At 44.5% G+C, this 7,254-nt stretch overlaps 1 long non-coding RNA gene across 1 annotated transcript in view; it reads left to right on the top strand.

Annotated features, from left to right (window-relative positions):
* Positions 1 to 4,647: 4,647 nt before the first annotated feature.
* LOC142301890 (uncharacterized) overlaps positions 4,648 to 7,254 on the top strand; it is a 58,919-nt gene continuing 56,312 nt past the window's right edge. Inside the window, exon 1 of the long non-coding RNA XR_012752905.1 lies at positions 4,648 to 4,723. This is a non-coding gene — a long non-coding RNA (uncharacterized LOC142301890). The remainder of the gene's footprint in view (positions 4,724 to 7,254) is intronic.

Below are 7,254 nucleotides of genomic sequence, written 5' to 3'. Positions count from 1 at the left end.
CTCTCTTCGGGGCTGGTGTTATGTGCAGCCTGGATGGTATTGCTCCCCACGGGCGGAGCGGGGTACCCCAGGAGGTTGGTGAGAATGGGGGGCGGCAGTTACTCAGAGTCACCAGGTGCGGGTTCCAGTCACTTTTACTGGCTCACGTGGTATCACACCCCAGTTGCTGGTCCTCACCATCAGAGACTCTGGTCGCTTCCCGGGAAGGTCAGAGGCTGGATCCGGTTTGGTAATCTGTGGCCTTTCTCCTCCATGCACAACTCTGTACTCTTCCCCGGTCTCGGTCCGCACGGCCGGCAGCCTGGGCCTCTCGTGGGTCGGACCTCTATCCCCCTCTTTCAGGCTCACTCTCTGCTGCCGCACCTTAGCCACCCGAATTAGGGCTCTGTACCTCTCTTGTGCCCAGTCCTGTCTCTCTGGAGACTGCTCCCTTTTAGTCCACAATTACAGCTGCCGGGTCCCGTCTCTCTAGATGTTACTGGCCCCCAGCTTGGTGGAGCTGTCTTTTCGGTGTTACATCCAGACAGCTCTGTTCTGCCTCCCTGAAGGCCTGATAGCCTCCCCATCAGGGAGCTGCACCACTGTGCGTCTGCTCTCTCGTGTCCAAGTTTATTCTGAGATAAAGTGAAACTGTTTTCTACTCCTAACTGCTCATGCCCCCACGTTTGCAAGTTGCTATGGCAACCTGGGTCTGCTAAGAACTGGCTGAGTCACTTCCTGTGTCTGTAGAAATATTGTTAACCCTTTCCTAGTGATTGCTTCTCCCTGCTGTATGGTGGTGTGAGGTGTGTGTAGAACTTACTAGATTAGCATCTTGACCTGACAGGGAAGGATATGATATAACCTGTAGCGACCAGTCTCGGGCGCTACACAACCACAGCCATCCCTACATTACACCTACTCTGCCCAAATCCCACTATCCTTTGCCATTTTTTATCTGCAGCTTCTCATTGTCGCAGTGAACGGGAACTAAAGATGAAGAGCGCACGTTACACCTACCAGGAGCCCAGACGTTCTAACATTTGCCTAGGCAGATGGCAACTTCTTTAGCTCATACGTAGTACAAACTGTTGGAAAATTGCAAAAAAACACAATCAGTGGTTTGTTGTTTATTTTGCGTTTTTTGTTTTGTATTTAAGATTTATTACGGGCCAAAGTTTCTTGAAAGATGACTATGCCTTGTATCTTTCAGTCTTCATATCCTACTTACAAAACAGTAGTATATTACAGTACCTAATGTCTGTAGCTTTTGAATGTACACCTACTTTAATCTCGGTATTCACTATTAAGTCTTATTTCTTCTTTTGAAGAATTGCATTTTCCAAGAATGGGGAAATGACCATTGAACCATATAACGCCAATGTAGTCATAGGCCAAAGAGTAAAACTCAGCAATTCCGACATTGCAAGAATTAATAAATTGAACCATTGCCCTCAAGAAAATCCTTTGACAGGTAAGCTCAAAATTAAGTTGTTGGTGGGTAATCTATAATAATGTGTTGAGTTGTACAAACCTAGTCAAAGAAATTGCTATTGTTTCTTTGTTATGGCGCGCTCACACATCCGGTTCTTTGCCAGTTTGACGGATGCACGCCAGTACAGTATGATACAGTACAGTGGCAGCGCCGCAACTTCCAGGTCACATGCTCCGGTCACATGACAGCATGTGACCGGCGCTTGTTGCGCTGCCACTGCACTGTATACACTGTACTGGCGTGCGCCGCATCCGTCAAACTGGCGAAAAGCCAGAAGTGTGAGTGCGCCCTTAATCTCTATTTAAAGATTTTCTTTTGCCCTTAAGTAGCACTGACTCGTTACTCCTTTTTTTTTTTTTTTCCTTTTTTTTTTTCTCTACGTAGTTTAGTCCTCTAGGCAGAACTCTGTTGGTTACTGCTCGAAAACGATATAAACTACCGCAGGAGGATCATTTTCATAATTTAATCCACCTTGAAAGTTTAGCCCTGTTAATGATTTACCAAAGCAGAGGCCACAGGAGTGCTGAGGACTTTCTGACTTCTCATAGACTTTGCTGGGGAAGCAAAACGCATGCATTTTGTCAATGACACAGTGCAGTTTTAAAATGCAGCCAAAACGCAGGAAAAAAAGCACATGGCCTAACAGGTCACATTTACTGAAGTAAGAAGCTTTTCCAATTAAAAACAACTTTTTACAGGCCATTTTACATATTAACAGAGGACCCCTACTTTCATATTACAGTCACAATTCTTACATCTATTGAACTTTTTAATTTTTGGTTAGTTTCTGTTTGAATTTCTTTGCATGATCTTAGAATTACACATTACATAGCAGGGACACATATATAAGATTATCTCAACATAGGAAGTGTTTAGTTTAAGGTTTTTTTTTTTTTTTTTTTTTTTTTTTTAAATCCCATCCAATTGGGGAACATTTTTATTATTCCAAGATCTATTAATTAAAATTAACTTTGGAAACCGTAGTGTGTGTGTGTGTGTGTGTGTGTGTGTGTGTGAATTTTTTTACGGGGGTTTTATTCTATTTTCCCCAGGTTTAGACTTTCACGTGTGCTTTAATATGCAATACTGAATCTACAGTTTTGGGCACTCTGCCTTAGGCCAGTGTCACACTTGCGATTGCCTTGCATATGTCTTGTGCTAGTATCGCGGTGCATGACCTGTCACGGACTCGCACTCTCCTCACAGGAGCGGGTCAGCTGCATAGAGATGCATGCAACTGACCCACTCCTGTGAGAAGAGCAGTGTGTGAGTCCATGCCACGTGATGGAACGCGAGACTCATGCGAGGCAATCGCAAGTGGGACACTGGCCTTAGGGCACGTTCCCACGTAGCAAAAATACAGCAGATTTTTCCCCTTTGTGTGTGCTTCAAATCTGCTGCATCAAGCCATACCAGCACTGTGCACGAGATGTTAAGTCTTATGCACATGCTTCAAAAAAAAATTCTGTCTTGAAAACTGATCAATGCATACAGCAAGCATTATTGGTAGAGTTGAGCGGATCGGTTATAATCCGGGTCCGGCGGATCCGGATCGGGTTGCCGCAGAAGTCCGGATCCGATCCGGAATCCACGTCAATGTAAATCAATGGGGGGAGAGAGAGAGAGAAGAAAAAAAAAAAAACTGATCCGGATTGTGCACCCCGAATCCCGGGTACTGGTCTGACTCGGATCGGGCTCTCAAACCGTGCGGATTCGGATCCACTCAACACTAATTATTGGGAGTCACCAGAAAGCTGGGTGGAAATGCGGTAACAAAAGCATTCTGAATGCTAGAGCTTACCAGTACAGACAAACAGGTTGGAAATGTTGCTGATTTCCACAGCAGAAAATCTGTAGCAGTAAAGTCCGCTGTGAAAATCTGCAGCATAGAGTTGAACATTTACAGATGTGAATTCGGTCTTCTCTGCAGCATACAGAGATGTCAAAAAATGTAATCAGTACTACTCGTACTGAAATTAAACCGCCACATAACCTAAAATTTCATAATTATTATTTTTTTTTTTTTTTATGAAGCTCTTCTAGGTGGCCTTACAGACTTTGTGCTTAATGCAGTTAATGATCTGTCTATCTCAGTTTGTGCTGAAGCACACTTGGATTCTTCAAATTTATCTGATGTTGTGAAATCCAACTCATTGACGGCTTCTAACTTGTCCTCAAGTGAAGCATTTACTACAGTCTCTCCTCCTACAACTAACAAATCCGAAGGTGGCACAATGGACCTCCATTCTTCTAATTCGGGGCCCAAGACTTTCCCGGCCTCCACTTCATTTCCAAATCAAAAGTCCAAATCTGTACAGACTAATATTCTGAACTGTTCCACTCAGGAACCCACCCACTCAATTACAGACTTCAGAAAGCCTAAAGGAAATGCTACGTTAGAGGAAACGAGAATTGCAACCCCTAAATCAATAAAGGACAGATCTACAGTGTTAAACACTCAAAAGACCACCTTCCAGGTACCAGATGACCACAGGACAGGTTTTACTACTAAGATTTCTTCTCTAGGTTCTTCAGACAGTAATTCAGAGTTCAGTTCATCTGACAGTACTCCAACAGTTGCCATCATTAAGGAAAGTTCCTTAACTGAGAGAGTACAGGAGACTACGAATAATGATCATATACTGGAAGGAAAGTCCATTTTGCAAACTTTAATTTCTCAGAGTGGTGAAGTGCAACAACAGACCACAACTGAAAATGGAAGGAGTTCATCTGGATTAGGTGTCAATATGTCTTCTAATCGGGACAATGGACAAGTAAAGAAAAATAGCCTCCTAACCATTTTCAGGAACAGGACTTTAGCAGAGAAGACATCAGTTTCCCAATCATCTAGGCACCCGCTAACTGGTGATAAATTAATATATTCATCTAATAAAAGAAGTTCCAGGATCATTGAACCTTTGTGTGGATTTGAACATGGATTATGCGGATGGAAGCAAAGCGCTGAAGATGATTTAGACTGGACGCTTAGTTGGGGAAGTATTAATGTTAATTCTGGGCGTTTTGTACCTGGAGGTTAGTTTTGCCTTTTTACAAAATAAAGGTCTCACATTTTGAATGTTTAGATTTTCATTTCATGTACAATATGTTGTCTCTTATTAGGCTTTCACCTGTCTGTAAAGAGCCGCCTGGAAGTAAGAGTCTCAAGGCAAAGAGCTTTACTTCTGAAGCCTATACTTCAGCCATCTAAGTGTATCACGTTTTGGTATGGTTCCCGACACAATATTATGGGTAAGTTCAACAATAATGCAAATGTGGAGTTTATTTTTATATATATAATTTTTTTAATGAATATTAAAGATTAAAAATTTAAAAGCAGCAGAGTGTCAACATCCTATAGATAATATAAAGCAATAGAGCATGAATATATAATATATTGTATGTGTATGAATATATATATATATAATATATATATATATATACTAGCTGTACTACCCGGCTTCGCCCGGGTTAATAACTGTTGTTAACAAAATAGAATGTATTAACGCCCGGGATAGTAACTGTCTCTCTGTTTCTCTCCCATTCTCGGTCTGTCTCCCCCTCTGTATGTATCTCTGTCTCTCTCGCTCTATCTCTGTCTGTCTGTCTCTTTCCCTGTCTGTCTCTGTCTTTCTCCGTCTGTCTATCTATCTCTGTCACTTTCCTTGTCTGTCTCTTTCCCTTTCTTTCTCTGTCTCTGTTTCCCTGTGTCTGTCTCTTTGTCTGTGTCTCTTTCCCTGTCACTATCTTTGTAAGTGTCTGTCTCTTTGTGTCTGTCTCTTACTCTGTCTGTCTGTTTCTTACCCTGTCTGTGTCTGCCTCTTTCCCTGTCTGTCTGTCTCTTTCCCTGGCTGCATTGTGACACGCCAACATTCCATATAAGGGCGTGGCTGCGCATTCTTCTGAAGTTCTGGCATACATATATATATATATATATATATATATATATATATATATATATATATATATATATATATATATATATATATATATATATATATATATATATATATATATATATATATAATATATATATATATAAATAATGTGCAGCTCTATAAGTTAGAATATCATCAAAAGTATCTTTATTTCAGTAATTCAATACAAAATGGGAAGCACATTATATAATATGTCATTACACACAGAGGGATCTATTCCTATATATTATATACTATGTGCAATACAGGGTAATATTGTGGTACCGTGTTATCCGGAAAAATCAATTGAAATACTATGTCCCAAGAATGATAAAAGTATTTTAGGAGTGATACATTTTATAGGCTAACCAGAAAAATTATATTAGCAAGCTTTCAGAGCACAAAGGTTCCTTCTTCAGGCAAATTACAACTGAAATTTGTAAATTGCCTGAAGGAGCCTTTGTGCTCTGAAAGCTTGCTAATATATTTTTTTCTGGTTAGCCTATAAAGGTATCACTCCTAAAATACTTTAATCATTATTGGGACATAGTATTTCAATTAATATATATTATATAGAGTCATTACACACAGAGGGATCTATTTAAAGTGTTTCTGGTAATGTTGATGATTATGGCTTACAGCCAGGGGCGTAACGATCGCGGTCGCAGAGGGCGCCACTGCGACCGGGCCCGCAGGGTTATAGGGGCCCGGCAGCCGCTCTGCAGAGCCGGCTGCCGGGCCCCTATGTGTAGTGCCGCTGTGTAGTGGCCGACTGTGAGATCGTTAGGGGGCCGGCCTGTGAGTCAGGGGGGCCCAGTGTCAGCAGGGGGCAGAGGGGCCCCTGATCTGGAGAGGCCACCAGGCGTTCCTGACCTGCTGCAGAGGAGATGTGCTCCTGCACGGCAGACGGAAACCATCCCTACCAGGACCTGCGATGATATCACGCCCATGTGACTGTGTGGGAGGAGACACAGGATGTCGGGGAGAAAGCAGGAGAAGATACTTCGAACACATGAGTGGTAATGAGAAAAGAGGGGACATGAGGGGAGGGGCTGCAGGGGGAGTGGGATATGAAGGCTGCAGACTGTGACAGAAGCATGTGAAGGGTGCAGAGTGTTTGAGATGTGTAAGTTGGGGTACAGGCAGGGTGAGATATGTGGGTCAGGGTGTGTGTGTGTGATATGGGGGTGCAGGCTGTATAGGGAGCAGGGTGTGTGACATATGGGGGCAGGGGCGTAACTACCGCAGTCGCAGGGGTCAGAAGGAGCAGAGAGGTACTTGTTTTTTTATTTTGCTGGCTGCATGACACATATAGGCCCGGGGAAGCTGCCTGCATGATACATGGAGGCCCTGGTGGGGCTGGCTGGCAGGCTGCATTACACATAGAAGCCCTGGGGGCTGGCTGTATGACACATGGAGGCCCTGGGGGGGCTGGCTGGCAGGCTGCATTACACATAGAAGCCCTGGGGGCTGGCTGTATGACACATGGAGGCCCTGGGGGGCTGGCTGCATGACACATGGAGGCCCTGGGGGGGCTGGCTGCATGACACATGGAGGCCCTGGGGGGGCTGGCTGCATGACACATGGAGGCCCTGGGGGGGCTGGCTGCATGACACATGGAGGCCCCTGGGGGGGCTGGCTGCATGACACATGGAGGCCCTGGGGGGGCCAGCTGCATGACACATGGAGGTCCTGGGGAAGCTGGCTGCATGACACATGGAGGCCCTGGGGGGGCTGGCTGCATGACGCATAGAGGCCCTGGGGGGGCTGGCTGCATGACGCATAGAGGCCCTGGGGGGGGCTGGCTGCATGACACATGGAGACCCTGGTGGGGCTGGCTGCATGACACCTGGTGGGGCTGGCTGC

Source organism: Anomaloglossus baeobatrachus, chromosome 4 (genome assembly GCF_048569485.1).
Source record: "Anomaloglossus baeobatrachus isolate aAnoBae1 chromosome 4, aAnoBae1.hap1, whole genome shotgun sequence".
Classification (NCBI taxonomy): domain Eukaryota; kingdom Metazoa; phylum Chordata; class Amphibia; order Anura; family Aromobatidae; genus Anomaloglossus; species Anomaloglossus baeobatrachus.
This window is presented reverse-complemented; position numbering and strand designations above follow the sequence as displayed.